This window comes from Thalassophryne amazonica, chromosome 13 (assembly GCF_902500255.1).
Source record: "Thalassophryne amazonica chromosome 13, fThaAma1.1, whole genome shotgun sequence".
Lineage (NCBI taxonomy): Eukaryota > Metazoa > Chordata > Actinopteri > Batrachoidiformes > Batrachoididae > Thalassophryne > Thalassophryne amazonica.
Genome location: NC_047115.1, coordinates 12,445,723 through 12,464,433, shown reverse-complemented (window position 1 = coordinate 12,464,433; position 18,711 = coordinate 12,445,723). Strand labels below are relative to the sequence as shown.

The following is an 18,711-nucleotide window of genomic DNA, read 5'->3' as shown; positions in this document are numbered from 1 at the left end:
CAGAAAGAGAGCGGGAGCTGAATGACCACCTCAGCGGTGACTCCGGAGTCAAAACGAATACACACACACACACACACACACACACACACACACACACACACACACACACACACACACACACACACACACACACACACACACACACACACACACACACACACAGAGAGTTAATTATTATCCTGAATAATGAGAAGCAAACGACTCATTAAATCTCTCCTTGACCCCCACACAGCAAAAACTTCACCCGCTTTCTTCACTTTCTGACTTCATGAAAAATCAAACCCGAAGCCTTTTCGGTTATGAATTATTAATTGGCTTTAAAGAAAAAAAAAATATCCAAAAAGTCTTCCAGCTGATCCCAATCCAGTTCAGGTGAAGAAATCGTGAGGATGAAGCTGCTCCATGTGACCCTGTATTTCATCCAATCTCAATCCGTGAAGATAAATTCCATCCTGACTCATCTTTCGTTCTTGTCATGTGACTCACACCACGAGACAAAATACATTCAAACCCTCAATGAAGCCAGATTTCTCTGGAATAAATTCACACACCTTCTGGATCCTCGGCCATTTGGGCAACAATCAGATATGGATGTCGACCCAGATCCAGAGCTGTTTTTTATTTGGGGACACTCAGCCATGTGACTCAGATGACATCATGTCCATCAAGAGAAATGTATGATCTTTTTTTTTGGATGTTTACCATATGATTTACAAACAAACAAATAAACTCATCTCACTGATTTAAACAAGTATTAATTCATGGATTCAGATCCAAATCATCATCATCCTTACACCACATTGGATACTTCAAATAACCAGTTAGCCCCACTAAATGTCATAACTTTCAAACAACCAGTAGGGGGTGCTAAATGTCTACATCAAAATGCACAGTACAAGATAAGGGCCCTATCTTGACATTTGGCACTGGGTTGAAAGTAAGCGCATAGCACAAATTAAGGCTGCACGACATATCCAGTTTATACGGTACACAATATAAATTTAGCCTACGGTAGAGATTTGGACTCCACCCTGCGGAGTTTTTCAATCCAGGGAAACTCCTCTGTGAAGCATCTCTGAACCACTGCTCCTTTTCTACAAAGTGCAATGGGGGGGTTCTGAGCTGAGGCATGTCTCTCATGTGAGATGCCTGAGTGTCGCTGAACACTGCAAAGCCAAGACAGCAATGTGCAATGTTTGCAAAGCTGTTGTTTAAGCAGATGCTCCGGGCAGAGGTGGATGGCTCCGTCGCGACCTGAATCAAACATTTGAGAAAGTCCCACATAATTTTAGGATTAATTTAAGGATTTTTTAACCGACGCAGAAAGACAAAATCAGCCGGGGAATGACGTTTTACCCAGACTGACTTCAAATATGAGTAAATTAATGACTTTTATTAATTTCTTTTGGTGGTTAATGCATTTTGGTAATGAAGAAATGCCTGCATCCTGAAAACGCTTCATGCATTCAGAGCGGGTGTGCCATCTAGTGTTCAAGAGATGAAACTTCAGCCACTGACCCAACAATAATATACCAAAACATCAAATGTAGACTTGCATCTTAGATGTACCTTCTGCAAATGGTAGCTGGAGTTTTGAGATCTACACAATAAATGTTCTCAAAATTACATTATAACTGTTTTTTTTTTGGTCTTTTTTATGTTTTTTTTTTTTTCCAATTTAGCTTTGCTAAGGGACCCATTCAGAAACATAATTTTTACACTTAAGTTTATATACTAACATATACTGTTACCGTGAAGGTATTCAATTTATAATGCAATATGAATTTTAGGTTTTATCGCCCAAGCCTAGCACAAATACATTTTGGATTTGTCCAACTCTATCTGATGGTTTTCAGGGTGCGTAATCTGAAAGCAAAGTAAGGTGCAGGGTGCATAAGAGTGGGATTTGACCAGAATATCCGTCAAGACAATCAGTCATTCCCAGGTGCACTGGAAATGAACACACTACTTTTGATACTGGGCTGAAGTGAGAGGTTTTCTGGCCAGTTAACAGATCTACACAAAAATCAACAATATAGTTACTAACCTCATCCCAAATATAAAGCGATTACACCAAATGGTTGTGAGATGTGTACCAAAGACCTTAAAATGATGTTCACGTCCCAAACATTTGCAGAGTGCCACCTGTCCAGATTTTGGTGTTTTAATCTTCATAAACTAGAAGGAAATCCACTGAGTGGTTTCTGAGGAGCATCAATGGTTCAAGACCACCAGTATCCAACTCTCTGTGTACATTAGGAGCATCATCAAGAACAGAATGAAGCTACAAACAAAACCAGTATGTGGATATGTGCTGATGATCCTGAGTAAAATAAAGAGAAATTCCAAAAGAAATGTTTCTGAGATCTAGCACTGAGTGGACAGACAGACAGGCACACGAGAGGTTTAATTTGTTTCAGTGCAGGATAATTAGGAAGTACTTCACCCAGAGAAACCCTGAACTGGATTTATGGCTCCAGAATACAGAATGGCTACAGAATAACACTTAAAAGTTGACGGAAAGATTCAAAGTATGTGAATTACAACTTTAATACAAATGCGTTTATTTGCTATCAAGCAAATCTGTAATAAAGATAAATTTAAAAAATTGAACCTCCATGATGGAGGTGACTGTAGATTATACGGAAATAATTTTAATAAAGGGTGACCTCCAAAAAAAAATGGTCAGAAATCCTACAAATTTCAAGATATTTGCCTGAATTAAACTTCAGCCTGTGTATGATCATTTCCCCAAAGTTTCAGTTTATCTTGGTCGCTTTGCAGAAAAGTCATGTTCTTTTCAAAGTATGCTCCAAATGGTAGGATTTGTTGGCAAAATAGGTCTCCAGGTAAAATGTCTTTTCCTCGGTTGACCAAGACATGTTGGGGAAGATGATTGGAAGAATAGTCTCGTAATCAATTGCATTGGCACATTGCATTTATGTGCTTTTCACATTAAAGTTGCACATTTGTAGTCAAATGAAGCTCTGCTGCACAGACATTCACACCACCAGGTGCATGGATCAATATCGCTTCTCTGTCTGGACTAATCAATTCTCATTCTAATCCGATCAATGCCCCTGTCAACACTGTATTCTGATCATCAATGCCGAGATCAATGACATCTCTCATTTATCCCAAATGACCATTGATCCAGGCTCACACACACACACACACACACACACTCCGCGCAATCTTTAGGTGGTGATAAACGGGTAATTGACTGGACCAAAGCGCCACATCCAGCCGAGAAAGTCTGAAACTGGAGCATTATGGCGACAGAGTCTGACATTCTGGGATAACAAACTGTTTTAAAGAACAACAAGAAAAACAATGACGTCCTCTTGTAAAACTGATCAGGCGTCACTGTGCTGACTCGCTGTTGCTGCATTTGTTTTTTGTTTTTTTGAAGTGGTCTCCTTGTTTTGTTGTTTTTGCTTGTGTTTACTGTGGCAACAATCATTGTCTCCACATTCTTATGTGCAGCCATCCGGTTTGTGCTGGCGCGACTTAAACGACTTCAGTCCGACGTTCCTCATCAAATAACGAAAGCACAGAAATGCATCAATCATTCCGACTGCAAAAAAAGAGGAAAGCACAGAATACTCTGCACAGACTTTAACTTCACTTTTCACACTTACAGGATTCAGAGCGAACCACACAACTCTTACCCACGCAGTGAAGCAAATCTGCCCCCTAGTGGACAAACCTTTGCAAATGTCAAACTGAAGGGTGATTGTGTTTTATTTGTGGATTGATGGCCAAAGATGAAGATGTTTTAAAGGATAACTTCATGTTTTTACAACCCCTAGCAAAAATTATGGAATCACCGGCCTCGGAGGATGTTCATTCAGTTGTTTAATTTTGTAGAAAAAAAAGCAGATCACAGACATGACACAAAACTAAAGTCATTTCAAATGGCAACTTTCTGGCTTTAAGAAACACTATAAGAAATCAAGAAAAAAAGATTGTGGCAGTCAGTAACGGTTACTTTTTTAGACCAAGCAGAGGGAAAAAAATATGGACTCACTCAATTCTCAGGAAAAAATTATGGAATCACCCTGTAAATTTTCATCCCCAAAACTAACACCTGCATCATATCAGATCTGCTCGTTAGTCTGCAAGTGGACTGACATGAATCATGGCTCCAACACGAGAGATGTCAATTGAAACAAAGGAGAGGATTATCAAACTCTTAAAAGAGGGTAAATCATCACGCAATGTTGGAAAAGACGTTGGTTGTTCACAGTCAGCTGTGTCTAAACTCTGGACCAAATACAAACAACATGGGAAGGTTGTTAAAGGCAAACATACTGGTAGACCAAGGAAGACAAAGCGTCAAGACAGAAAACTTAAAGCAATATGTCTCAAAAATCGAAAAATGTACAACAAAACAAATGAGGAACGAATGGGAGGAAACTGGAGTCAACGTCTGTGACCGAACTGTAAGAAACCGCCTAAAGGAAATGGGATTTACATACAGAAAAGCTAAACGAAAGGCATCATTAACACCTAAACAGAAAAAAACAAGGTTACAATGGGCTAAGGAAAAGCAATTGTGGACTGTGGATGACTGGATGAAAGTCATATTCAGTGATGAATCTCGAATCTGCATTCGGCAAGGTGATGATGCTGGAACTTTTGTTTGGTGCCTTTCCAATGAGATTTATAAAGATGACTGCCTGAAGAGAACATGTAAATTTCCACAGTCATTGATGATATGGGGCTGCATGTCAGGTAAAGGCACTGGGGAGATGGCTGTCATTACATCATCAATAAATGCACAAGTTTATGTTGATATTTTGGACAATTGAACGGATGTTTGGGGATGATGAAATCATTTTTCAAGATGATAATGCATCTTGCCATAGAGCAAAAACTGTGAAAACATTCCTTGCAAAAAGACACATAGGGTCAATGTCAACGAGCAGATGTGACTTGATGCAGGTGTTAGTTTTGGGGATGAAAATTTACAGGGTGATTCCATAATTTTTCCTCAGAATTGAGTGATTCCATATTTTTTTCCTCTGCTTGGTCTAAAAAAGTAACCGTTACTGACAGCCACAATTTTTTTTTCCTGATTTCTTATAGTGTTTCTTAAAGCCAGAAAGTTGCCATTTGAAATGACTTTAGTTTTGTGTCATGTCTGTGATCTGCTTTTTTTCTACAAAATTAAACAACTGAATGAACATCCTCTGAGGCCGGTGATTCCATAATTTTTGCCAGGGGCTGTAGGTGTTGATATGTTGGTTCATACTGACATGATGGCATCACACGGTCTGACCTTCAACAAGACATTTTCATCCACACAAATGCCACTCACTGGATATAATTCTCTTTCAGACCATTCTCTGTAAACCTTAGAGATGGTTGTGGGTGAAAATCCCAGTAGATCTGAAATACTCAGACAAGCCCGTCTGGCACCAACAACCATACCACGTTCAATGTGACTTAAATCCCCTTTATTCCCCATTGTGATGCTCAGCTTGAACTTCAGAAAGTTGTCTTCACCATAACTAGATGCCTAAATGCTTTGAGTTGCTGCCACGTGATTGGCTGATCAGCTATTTTCAGCCCAGTCTCACGAAATGAGTCAAATTTTCGTGACTTTTTTTTTTAACTCACTATTACTAACCCTACTCCCACCCTGACCCTAACCTTAACCAACCCCGACACCCCCTGCTTCACTTTTAATTTCGTGCAGCCATCACAGAATGAATTAGAATGAATTTGTGCTGCCATGACGAAAATGAGGCTCTTTTCATCAAAATATCACGAACCAATAGATTAATGTATATTTCATGTTGCTGAATCACGACTTGCCGTGAGAGAAGGTTTCTATTTGTGTTAACAAGCAATTGAACATGTGTACCTAATAAAGTGGCCAGTGACTGTAAATGTGGGGTGACGGGGGGTTAGGGTTGGGGTTTGGGGAGAGTAGACACTTACGCTATGGTTATGGTTAGAGTTAGGAGAAAGGGGAAGATTAGAAATAGCAAAATTTTAAAATAACATGTCACGAAAATGGGGCGTTGTTCCTGATAGGGACACACAAAAAAACTTGAGACTTAGCTGGTTTTGTCCTAATAGGAAATCTAGAGTGTCAGTGTTATTGGACAACTGTAGAATATTGATGGATGAACTGAAACAGTATGAACATTGGGGGGGGTCCAATGTCCATGTTAAAGGCACAGAAATCCAAATCCATGACCCTGAACAGAGGAAACCGTGTCACAACACTGAGCCACCTGTGCCACGTGCACCCAGGACATCATTTCCTCTCCCACTGGGCTCCTCCTACAAATAAACAGCCTCTGTCTCTCGCTCACGTTTTTTTTTTTTTTTTTTACACCCAGAGAGCAACTAAAGGGATTGGCAGGGGTGGTGGCCAAGTGGTTAATGCGCTTGGTTTCAGTGCAGAAAGTTCCGGGTTCAAATCCCACCCCTGCAACATTTAATGTAATGTGGAGTTGCGTCAGGAAGGGCATCCGGCGTAAAACTTGTGCCAATTCAACATGCAGATCCACCTTGGATTTGCTGTGGCGACCCCGAGTGCAAACAAGGGAGCAGCCGAAGGGACTTACAGAGCAACTAAAGGGATTAAAGGTCAAACGTACTAATTGCTGACTCCATCATTTAATCTGGTTGATACAGGAGATTAAATCTGTAATCCTGCCCCACTGCCACGAGAAATAATGAAGTAGCATTACATCTGTGTGCTTTCCAAGAGCTGTTGTGCTTCCACGAAAGGCTCAAAAAAACGAGGAGGAGAAGTGGCAAACATGAAGGCGGGTAGGCGAGATCAAGGAGGATGTGCCAGCGCAACAAAATCAACCTAAAACAAGGCTTGTGTCATTGGGGTCTGATCTTACGGCTCGCGCAAAGTAACGCCTGGCACACCAGTCACTGCTAATTTCCAAATAACACAGTTACTATTTTCACACATAATGCCTACGTTGTTTAAATAGCAAAGGTACCGCTCAAAGACTGTACGTATACTGGACAAGGCCTCTGTGACATCACCCGTAGGTTTTCTATAAAGACCCAGAACGGACCATATAGTATCGCCATGTTGACTCACGCTGACTCACAATGAAGCCATTAACGCAGAAAAGGGAGGAGCATGGGTGGCTCAGTGTGTGACAAAAGAAACCTAAACACACACTCTTCTGATTCTTCGAGTCAGAAGAGTGTGGACTGAGGCTAGCTAACAGGCTAGCCTCAGTCCAGGTGTTTATTAAATCATTTTTTGGGATACTGCACTAATGATTTACTTTGGTGTGTGCATTAAAACTTATGAGCCGCTTATCTTCTCAGTAATCGTGCATTAAGTGGACCTAATGAATGAAGCTCCCAACAGCAGCTAAAAGTGCTAACTCCGTTAGCATACAACATTAAATCCAGCCAGAATTTCACTCAGCACAAATATTGCAGCAGTGACATCTTAGATGATCCATTAAGACGTTTTACCACACAATAAACTATTCAGATTATTCCAGGTGACTGTCATAGCAAGTGCACTAACCACTTGGCAACCACGCAAACCACCAAAGAAGAGGAAAGGAGCAAACAGCTACAATTAAATTTAAGGATATGGAATGAATTGCTTTATTTTTGGCTGCATGGTAGAGGTGGGCAGATCGATCCTAATATCGATAATATTGATACCAACGCTGGTATTGACATTGAATTATCCTCATGTAAAAAGATCGATACTCAAGCTTTTTTTCTCTCCCGCACGCACTGACTGCTGCGCACACAGATTCATCAAAGTCTACTCTCTGTCTGTAAGAGCAGCGCTGCGCTGTGTCATACAACATGGAGCAGTACACCCTTGTATTGTGGTTTGTCAGCCCTCGACCTCCGGAGATTTTGTTTTAAGTTGTGTTGAGTGATATTTTATTAAACAAAAATGTTGATTGTGATAATAAAATATTTTGTTGTCACGTACAATGTTTGGCAAAATTCTATCCTAGGTCTTTTGGATCCTTTGGATCTATGAAGCTTAAATATGAAAAAGTATCAGTATCGGTATCAATATAGGCAATACTGTGCCTGTATTTACTTGGTATTGGATCATTACCAAAATTCCAGGTATCACCAGTGTTGCCACAGTTACTTTGATAAAGTAATCCAATTACTGATTACTGATTACTCCTTGAAAAAGTAACTTAGTTACTTTACTGATTACTCAATTGTAAAAGTAACTAAGTTAGATTACTAGTTACTTTTTTAGTTACTTTCCCCAGCTGCCGACAACAACCCTCTGCCACCTCAACATGACAATACCTGTTTTGCCAAAACTCACTTTATAGTCACCCTTTCTTGACTTCAATGAAAATAAATACTTGTTTTATAAAAAGTAAAATAATCTTTCTGGACCTCATATTTAACTGTTGACAGCACTGTAACAGTAAAACTTGCTATTTCTAACCTACATTGTTTATAAATGTAACTATTAAATTCTAACATTTTTCTATATAAACATTTTACTTGTCAAAATTATTATTATTTTAAGTAGTATTAGTAGCTGTAGTAAAAAAACGGCTTCAAAACTGGACCTTTAATCTAGGGGTGTTGTGGGGGAGGGGGGCACATCCTTGCCCCATGCCTCCATTCCATCTGGATTCGCCCCTGCTTGGGCGTTTGAACACAAAGAATGGATAACATTTATTTATGCAGAAATCATGACCAGATTTACAGGTAAGAAAGTTTTATTGTGTTTTCACATCATGTGGTCCTCAGAAAGAGAGTTTAGGTGCATTTGAGTGGAAAATAGTGTTAGTTGTTGACAGGTCGCGGAGGATCAGCTGTTTTTAACGAGACGATACGGAGCGGCTCAGCTCAGAATTCTAAATAAAGGAGAAAAATAAAGCATAAAAATGACTTTGTAAAGCTCAGTGCAGGTGTGCTGTTTTCACTGCGCTTTAAATGGTGAGGACGAGTCGTAGCTGATGAAAAGCTCACAGCTCGCTTAAAGTGGGCAGTTCAGTCGAACCCCGACCCCCTGCCCACGGACCAAGTTTAATGCTGCTATCGACCCACAATGCAAAAATAATAGTAACGCACAGTGACTTGGAGAAGTAACTTTAATCTGATTACTCATTTGGAAAGATTAACTCGTTACAAAAAAGTGGTTAGATTAGAGTAACGCGTTACCGGCATCACTGGGTATCACGCACCTCTACTGCGTGGGAGGAGGAGTCTCAGCTTTTCTTAGTTAGAAGAAGGTTGTGCTCAAAGGAAAAAATGTGGGTAACTGCTGATTTGGCCCTTGTGCTATAGATGAAGATAGGGCCCTAATTTCTTCTTGGTGTTTTCAAGCATTTTTAACCTCAAAGAAGGAAAATATTTCACAGTCATTATTTTTCTGTTTATTGACCATCTTTTTCCATAAAAAGCTCCACATCAGAATTCCGCCTGTTTGCCGGTGACAGGATTTCTGCAGCGTTCCAGTTGTTGTGAGCGAAACGTGCTGAAGAGAAAGAAGCTGGTGGACACAACGACTGAGTTCTCACTTGGACTGACTCTGGCTTCTATCTCAGCACGGGACGAAAGAAAAATAAAAGAACAGATGCAAAAGAGGGGAAACCAAATCGCTGCTCCTTGCACGCCCTCCACTCCTTTGCTCTTCCTGCTCCGTTTTTCTCACATTTTTCCCCTCCTTCTCTCTATAGGAGGTAATGTGAATCAGGAGGTAACAGAAGCCAGTTGTTGTGGACATGCTTATCCAGACAGACTAGACTTTACTGAGTGCGTACACTGAGGGGGGGGGTGCAGCTTGAATCCTGGATCCCTGGGGAGCCTAACGTCTCTGAGACAGCCCTCAGACAGTCAGAGAGAGAAAGTGGGGAAGAATTAGAAAGCAGGAAAAGGAAGAAAAGAGACCGAGAGCAGTGGATGCTGCTGCAGAAAAGCCCAACAGCTCCCTCTGTCGTCACCCAGAAAAGCTCGAATGGCCTCACCTCCCCCCACACTTCATTCTTCTTCTCTACACTCTCGTCTGATGTTTGCTGACCGACCTTTCTCATGCTTTCCCAGTTTCAAAGGAAGTCGTTGACAAAGTCGGAGAGTCTGAGCAGCTGTTGCCTAATTAAATATCAATGTAAAGATGACAGTGGAAGAAATTCATCTCGCCGCCTCTCTGCTGAGCCGCGACACATGTGCCTGCAAACTGATGCAACTCAGTCAGATTGGTGTGTGTGTGTGTGTGTGTGTGTGTGTGTGTGTGTGTGTGTGTGTGTGTGTGTGTGTGTGTGTGTGTGTGTGTTACAGTTACCCTGTGTATAGTTTGATGGTGTAATGCACCAAACTGTGTGCAAAAACAGCCACAGCATAATTTCCGCACATCCTTGGTGCTTCTGGAAAAAATTCCTGGTGACGTCACTGTACCTTCAACACTACAAGCTCCATGGAAATGCAAGAGCTCACCACTATTCCAAATTCATGACCGATTAAAGGAATTCTGGAATATCTTGAAAATCAAGAGAACAGCACAATGAATATCCCGCCGGGACCCTCTAAGGTTTTCGATGGTGTCATGGTGGCCCTGAAGTGGAAAACACAACAGCAAATCGGACAACACAACAGCAAAAGAGAAACGACAACAACATTAACCAAAACGGAAAAGGTAGGTACCTTCGGGCGACACGAATCATTGCTGATTGGACGGTGCTCTATCCTGTCTTGTGAACTGGAAGACCATATACTCAGGCACCAGACGAACAGAAATGAACAAACATTTTGCGATGTACTCACGCGCGACCTTCAAGTTTAAGAGCACGTACGTTTTCACTAGCTGCGCTCATATTTTGAAAACATGTAAACCTTCTGGTTCACAAGACAGGACGGACCACCGTCCAATCAGCAACGATTCGTGTCGCCCGAAGGTACCTACCTTTTCCGTTATGGTTAATATTGTTGTCGTTTCTCTTTTGCTGTTGTGCTGTGCGATTTGCTGTTGTGTTTTTTTGATTTGCTGTTGTTTTGTGTAATTTGCTGTTGTGCTGTGCGATTTGCTGTTGTGTTTTTTTGATTTGCTGTTGTTTTGTGTAATTTGCTTTTGTGTTGTGCGATTTGCTGTTGTGTTTTTTTTTTATTTACTGTTGTGTTTGTTTTGATTTGCTGTTGTTTTGTGCGATTTGCTGTTATGTTTTTTTTTTTATTTGCTGTTGTGTTTTTTTTGATTTGCTGTTGTGTTGTGCAATTTGCTGTTGTGCTGTGTGCGATTTGCTGTTGTGTTTTGCACTTCAGGGCCACTGTAGTTTCCAAGGTATGGACAAGGTTTCAATCCGTGAGCTTGCATATCCGTGTAAGTGCAAACGAGGCTTTACACTCTGGAATCCAGACGTCGATTCTGGATCGATTCGTTACTTTCTTTTATAGTGTCATGAAGCATTTGTCAATTTTGATCAGTTCCCCCAAAGTTTTTATTAAATCCGCACAAAACAGTGCAAAATGATTGACGTTGTCAAGAAAAACAATCCTTTATCTTTTGAAGTTGATCTGGATCTGGGTGTGGATTCTGGATCCTTTCTGTCATTCACAAGGAGATTCATCCTCTTTTAAACATTAATAAGTTCTTAACAGATCTACTCCAAATGAAGTGTAATGATCAGAATCACAGAGATCAGAATCCAGATGTAAATCATTTTGTTGATCTACATTAACAAAGCATTTTTTTTAACGAATCCACTGATCTTGATGAAATGTTTCAGTCACACATATGTGAAGGTGTTGATCTGAATATGGTCCAGATCTGTTACAATGAAATACGGCTACATGGAAAAAGTTTGGGAAAGCTTTCGCTTGTACACATTTGAATTTTTCTGACATAAAAAAACAAAAAAATTCAGTCTTCTCTGTTTTAAAAAAACTAAAAAATCTAATATTACATCCTTTAAATATCACAGTGAAGATAAAGTCTCTACAACATGACATCAAATAAATAAAAATACACACACACACATAATATATATATATATATATATATATATATATATATATATATACATATATATATAGCAAGTCTATTCTTCATATACGAGGTCTATTAGAAAAGTATCCGACCTTATTATTTTTTTCAAAAACCATATGGATTTGAATCACGTGTGATTACATCAGACATGCTTGAACCCTCGTGGGCATGCGAGAGTTTTTTCACGCCTGTCGGTTACGTCATTCGCCTGTGGGCAGTCTTTGAGTGAGGAGTCGTCCACCCGCTCGTCGATTTTTTTCATTGTTTAGGAATGGCTCAGAGACTGTTGCTTTGTTTGATAAAAAAAATTTCAAAACTGTAAGGCACAACTGAGTGGACACCATTCAATAAATTCAGCTGGTTTTCGGTAAAAATTTTAACGGCTGATGAGAGATTTTGGTCTGGTAGTGTCGCTTTAAGGACGGCCCACGGCGCCTGACGGTGATCTGCGCTTCGAGGCGGCAGCGTCTCGCCGTTTCAAGTTGAAAACTTCCACATTTCAGGCTCTGTTGACGCAGTAAGTCGTCAGAGAACAGAGAACCTTCAGAAGAAGTCGGCATGAGGAGTTTATTCGGACATTCCATTGTTAACGGTCATTTTGTAATGAAAGAACGTGCGGGCAGAGTCGCATGTCGGGCTGGACCCGACCGCGGGGGGTCGCGGCAGGAAAAACACCTCCGTTGGAAACCTTAACGGACAAGTTGGAACATGCCCAAGCTGTTAAACAATTTCTCAGTTACTCACTTGTTGAAAGCCATTAAAAGCCGCCTGAATTCTACAAATGGTTTTCAACACGGAGGTGTTTTTCCTGTCGCGGCGCACACAGATTTGCCGAGTCGTCATGGAAACGACTCGGCGAATTTGCGCGTACGTCTTTCATTAAAAAAATGTCCTTAAACAGTGGAATGTCCGCATAAATTCCTCATGCCGGCCTCTTCTGAATCTTCTCTGTTCTCTCACGATGTCCTGGGTGAATTAAGCCTTAAATTAGGATGTTTTCAGCTCGAAACAGGCCGACGACAGCGCCTGGAAGCGCTGCAGGACGTCCCGCTCCGTGGGAAGTCCTTACACCGACAGAAACACCCCATAATCTCTCATCAGCCGTTAAACTTTTCACAGAAAACCAGCTTAATTTCTCGAATAGTGTCCACTCGGATATTCCTCACAGGTCCAGAAAAAATTTTGATAAAGCAACGCGCGCCGTCTCGAGCAGCATGTGAAACAAAGGAATTCAGCCGAGAGGGCGGGACCACATCTCACTCAAGGCCTGCCCACAGGGAAATGACGTCACCGACAACGCGTGAAAAAACTCACGCATGCGCACGAGGGTTCAAGCATGATTGGTGTAATCGCATGTCATTCAAATCCATATAGTTAAAAAAAAAATAAAAGGGTCGGTTTATTATCTAAGAGACCTCGTATATGAAGAATAGACTTGCCCAATGGAATCATCACTTTTACAGCCAGTTTTCTTTAGAGAATCCTTGGATGAATACATGAATATGACTTGGACAGATAATTTGTCTGTTCTCAAAAACTGGGTGACTGTGCAAGAACGAAACTGGTGAGGGAAGCCACCAACACACACGTTACACCTCTGAGGGAGTTACAGACTTCTGTGGCTGACTGGAGAAACTGTGCATGGTGCAACTTCTGTCTGGTGCCTCACCAGTTCCACACATTCAAGGTGTAACAGAAGGAGGCCAGAAAACAGATCAAATCTAGGCTCTATAGTTCCTCATGTGCCATCTGGAAAACAGCGCATTTTAATTATGAAAATCTTCCTGTGCAATTCCAAACGGCAGAATTCTAGACATTTTAACAGAGAGAAGCCCGGTTTGTTGTATTTAAATTTAACGTTGCAATAATATTACTCATTAAAAAGCAAACCTGATGGATTGCTCAGCCTTGGCAGAGGAATACACTCTTCAAGTGCCGTTCTATCCGTTTACTATGAAGAACATGAAGGCAAAGGCAAAGAGGGAAAGACTGCAAAGCGGATTTAGTGGGAGAAAACAATAAGAGATCAAAATTGTTAACCTGGATTCAGATAATCAGAGGATGTGGCCTGATTCCATTATAGTATAATCAATAAAAACCTTGATTGCTGCTCAAAAAGCTCTGACTTGACCTACTTGTGTCTTTTTAAAATCGTCTCATGGTCGGCTGCACATTTTAATCATATATTTCCAAACTCTGCGGAACGCAGCCGTGGCGCGGATCGCTTCCAGTGCCAGGGTCTGAAAAACCAACAAATCTCAGCGCCTTTCTCCGTCTGTTTCTGCACCGTTTCCTGGCCGGACTTCAGTGAAACCGGGAGGCCTCGCCCACTTTCTATTCATCTGTCATCCAAGCCAGGTTTGTCTGCAGCCCTCGCCCCTAAACAGCACAAAGATGCTTCATTACACAAATCTGTCCTGCTTTTCCCCCCAAAACCAGCTCCAGCTTGCAAATGGAGTAAGTTTAAGTGTTTCACTCCACAATCTCCTCAACTCCTGTCCAAAAAACTGAACAAACTCTATACAATCTTTAACAGCCAGGTGCGCATCCAGAGGGGGGTGGGGGGATTTGGTGCCACATTACCCCCTTGTCATCAACAAACAAATTGGCACTGCACACTGTGCATTAAAAGTCCAATTTAATACTTCAAACTCCTGAATTATCCTGTGGAGGTCAACAATGAACTCAACAAGTTATTTTTTTTAAGCTAGATACAAGCTAATCATCCAAGCTAGCTTGCTTGATAAGCCATTATGGTGCCAAACAAGGCTAGACAAGAGCTGAAATGAAAGAAAATGTACCTTTAATGTGGACTTTTAGCTTTAATTCAAGGTGAGGTTGACAAAAATACAGCATTACTGAACCATTTCGGGATTACAGCCATGTTTTTTTTTTCACAGTGCCTCAAGTATTTTAATCAAATGATCACTTTTACATTCAGTTTTCAAATTAGGGGATGAATGCATGAACTGTATAAGAAGAAGAGTGAGGGAAGCCACCAAGTTGCCCAGTATAATTCTAAAAGAAATATAGGGTTTGTGGCTGTGATTGGAGAAAGTGTGCATCCTGCAACTTATGTCAAATTTCAGTTACAGTTTGCCACATGACACATGAGACCCTAGACTTGAGCTGTTTTCTGACTGGGATGTCCTCAAGTCATGGTGCATTCAGGGACAAGTGGGAATTTTCCATCTCTTTCTCGAAAATGCCTCCAGAAGTCAGATGTCCTACTCAGAAAAGGTTTCTCTATCCCGACTTCGACATTTTACCTCATTCCCCAAATGATGTTGGTTGTTCTTGGATGAAAATTGTTATTTTCTAACTGTTGTCTTTAGAAAGCATGTAGCTTTGTAAACATCATACGTTATCCAGCACGTCGCCGTAAAAACAGTCAAGTCTTTTGTTACTTATTTTTGCTCAAACATTAGTCAGCGTACCATTCTTACGTTTCTTTTGCTTTAGTTAAGTAAACTATGTCTGCGGATGAGGGTAACTCATAGAAAAGCAACAAAGTAAACCTTCAGGCAGCCATGTTTTCCCTGCACTTTGTTCATCAAATGTGTGGCGGTCAAAAATGTGGTCATTTTCATGTCGAAATACGCATTTACATGTCATTTACAATGACAGTGTACTTGCTTAAGACTAGTTAAGTACCGGTGTATACCCCCAGTGATGGTGAAACTATCAACATCATTAAGACGGAGGATGGTGGTAAGAATCGTGTTTGTTTGCAGAACATCTGTAGGTCTTGGTGATGTCATAAAGGAGGTTGACAGGGAAAAAGATAAAAGGAAAACCTGTGTTTGACAGTTAAAAAGGATTTAAAAGGGGAAAAAATAACATCAAACACTGAATTTATTTGAGTTAAATGAGCACTTCTGTTCCACATGATCAGACTGCATCTAACGGACATCATTTTGTTGTGTGTCTAATTGGAAACCGATCTCATCTGAACACACTCTGATCACGTGGGACCGATGTGCACATTTAAATTAGATAAATTCATAGAGCTTTTTGTTCTCAGTGAATCATACACCAAGTGTTATCAAAATTCATACATAATTTGGGATACAGTGTCAACAAATAAACTTGGGGGGGGGGGGGGGGGCATTTGCTCCACCCTCTTCTTCTGGCTGGGAGAGGCCATGAAAATCATGATTATTATTATGATATATTAATACCTGAAGACACAGTGCCACTAACACTTACACAATAATAAAGAATGTGTAGATAGATAGATGCAAACAGTTTTCACTCTCTCTGCGGGCTAATTACCAAAATTCAGGGCGCAAAAACAAGAAAAAACAAAAACGTGAAGTGCTGTTTGAAAACCACATTTGAATATGGAGAAAAACCACAAGAGCGTTGTTGGAACACTGAGATCCGGAACAAGCTTTTAGTCTGTGAGAGTGTAACACAATCAGATACAAATGCTTTTATCATTTAATACTCTCTCTCTCTCTCTCTCTCTCTCTCTCTCTCTCTTTGTGCGCGTGCACGTCTCTCTCCGCCGCACGACCCCCCCATCGACTGAAGCACAACAACAGCAAATGATTTTCTCAATGGTTCCCACAAGATTGGAGTGCAGAGAAAGTCAAGGAGGGAGAGAGAGAGAGAGAGAGAGAAAAGACGATGAAAAGCAAAAAAAATAAAAGGGAGGAGTGTGCGCAACAGTGTGGGAGAAAGAGTGAAAGATTATTGCCTGCTTGAGAGCAGCAATCCTGCGCTGTGCCATGAATACCAAAAACTGTAAAGCCCCGACTCCCCACCACCACCACCACCACCACCACCCGCCCCTTCCCTCTGCAGCTGCCCAAATTATACACCGATTAAACAGCAGCAGCAGCGGCTCTGCTCTGCATCCACCCCAAATTACTGTCACCACTCCAGGACGCGCAACCATTTTTTTGTTTGTTTTAATCATAGTTAATGTGCACTTACAGGGCCAATAAAGCGCGCGCGTGGACCTAATTGAGTGCGCAGCGAGTGCGAACGAGCCCACGGGTGATCCGCATGCAATTTTTATGCACTTTCAGTGGTGGAAAGCGCACTGGACCGGATCCTAAATCAAACATACAGCTTTTATATTTTAATATTTTTTTTATTATTCGATACAACGATTTATTTTATTTTATTTATTTATTTATTTAACGCGCGTGGCGAAAACTCAAATGGGCAAAGTGGGTAAGGCGGGACAACCTGCTCACATTTCGGACCGCGCGCGCTAAATCAATCCCAAAACCATGAATGTGAAAAGTCACATCTTTTATTCCTTATTTATGCTCTTTAAGTGGCGCGCGTGATCGCGAATCACGCGCGCGCAGCCCGTGTTGAGAGCGAAAGCCAGAAAAAAAAGTTGTGCGTCTCCGTTACGCAGAGTAGCCGGGAGGCACCGACACAGCCGACGGAGCTCAGCGCCGCGCCGAGCCGCGACGCGCGCACGCACTCTCACACGCAACACACACAGCTCGGGCCAACACGCGCACACGCGGAGAAATGAGGGGGCACATGCAGATTTGGGTCTGTGAACCGTCATCCAGACGCGCTGGACAAAGTCCGCACTGTTCGGTTTCCGATGCGCAGCCTGGATTCTCCCGGAGCAAACTCGCGCAATAAGTGTACACGGAACGACGTGTTTTACATGTGACCGCAGTGGCTAAGCGGGGACCAGGTCCATCCAGAACCGAACCGCAACCGCCTCATCCCCCTTGGCATGGAGTGACCTGCAAAGAAGAACCAGGTGGGAAAAGAGTTGGAAGGAACGGGTCTTACCTTGGACCTGTGACAGTCCGCGCGCAGCCAGTCTCTCCAAGAAAATCAAAATAAAGAAGAATCCCTCAAAATACGGGCCAGAAGAAAACCGTCAGTCAACTTGTCCCGGTTCTCCTGCAGATGTCCAAACATCCAGAGAGTGAAAACTGTTTCTGTCCGTGTGCGAGGAGAGAAGAATCTGTTCCCCACAAAACCCGTTTGATCCGCTGGAGCGCGGACGCGCAATGACCTCAGACCGACCAGGCGAGCCGGTCCAAAGAAGAAACCAAGATTTTATTTTTTTTATAAAGAGAGAGAGAGAGAAAACAGTTCTCTTCGAGGATGAAGTGCTGAAGAAGAACAGTGGTGGAGAGAGAGAGAAAGAGAGAGAGAGGAGGAGAAAAATCACCGCAGCATCCCTCCCTCCTCCTGGTGTCAAATCCGGTACCGACCGAGGCGCTTATCCGTCCTCCCTCCGAGAGCCACGGAAACGGTGTGAGGACCGAGAGAGAGAGAGAGAGAGAGAGGATAAAGAGATGGTTACTGGTTTCCAACGCCCTCCATCGGCAGCATTCTCTCGCTCTCTCTCTTTCTCACTTTCTTTCCAAATTCATTTTGCAGTATTACATATAAAACAATTCCACCTCACATTTTAGTCATCAAATTTCATTCTGAATTGGACCTATAATTTCAGTGTAATTTGGTGAACTGTGACCTGGGCACAGTCAGGAGGTCCCCAGCCAATCAGAGGACACTATTGCTGACCTTTGAGGTCATTGAGGTCGTCACTGTAGGGCTGGTACAGCAAAAATGTAGATGTGTGGGTGAGCGAGTGAGCAATCATTCCAGCCAGCTTGTGTTGGTAATAATTCAGAAACAACAATTCCGATGGTCTAGTACACCCCCAAATTTAAAGTACATATGAAGAGGACAAACCAATTATAATCTTGTGAATTTGGACACACTCGTTCAACTGGAAAAAT

The 18,711-nt window shown here is 41.8% G+C and overlaps 1 protein-coding gene across 1 annotated transcript in view; it reads right to left on the bottom strand.

Annotated features, from left to right (window-relative positions):
• Positions 1-18,202, bottom strand: part of cdh11 (cadherin 11, type 2, OB-cadherin (osteoblast)) — a 266,524-nt gene extending 248,322 nt beyond the window's left edge. Inside the window, exon 1 of the mRNA XM_034184513.1 lies at positions 17,750-18,202. The gene's annotated coding sequence lies outside the window, so the exon portion shown is untranslated. The remainder of the gene's footprint in view (positions 1-17,749) is intronic.
• Positions 18,203-18,711: the final 509 nt, after the last annotated feature.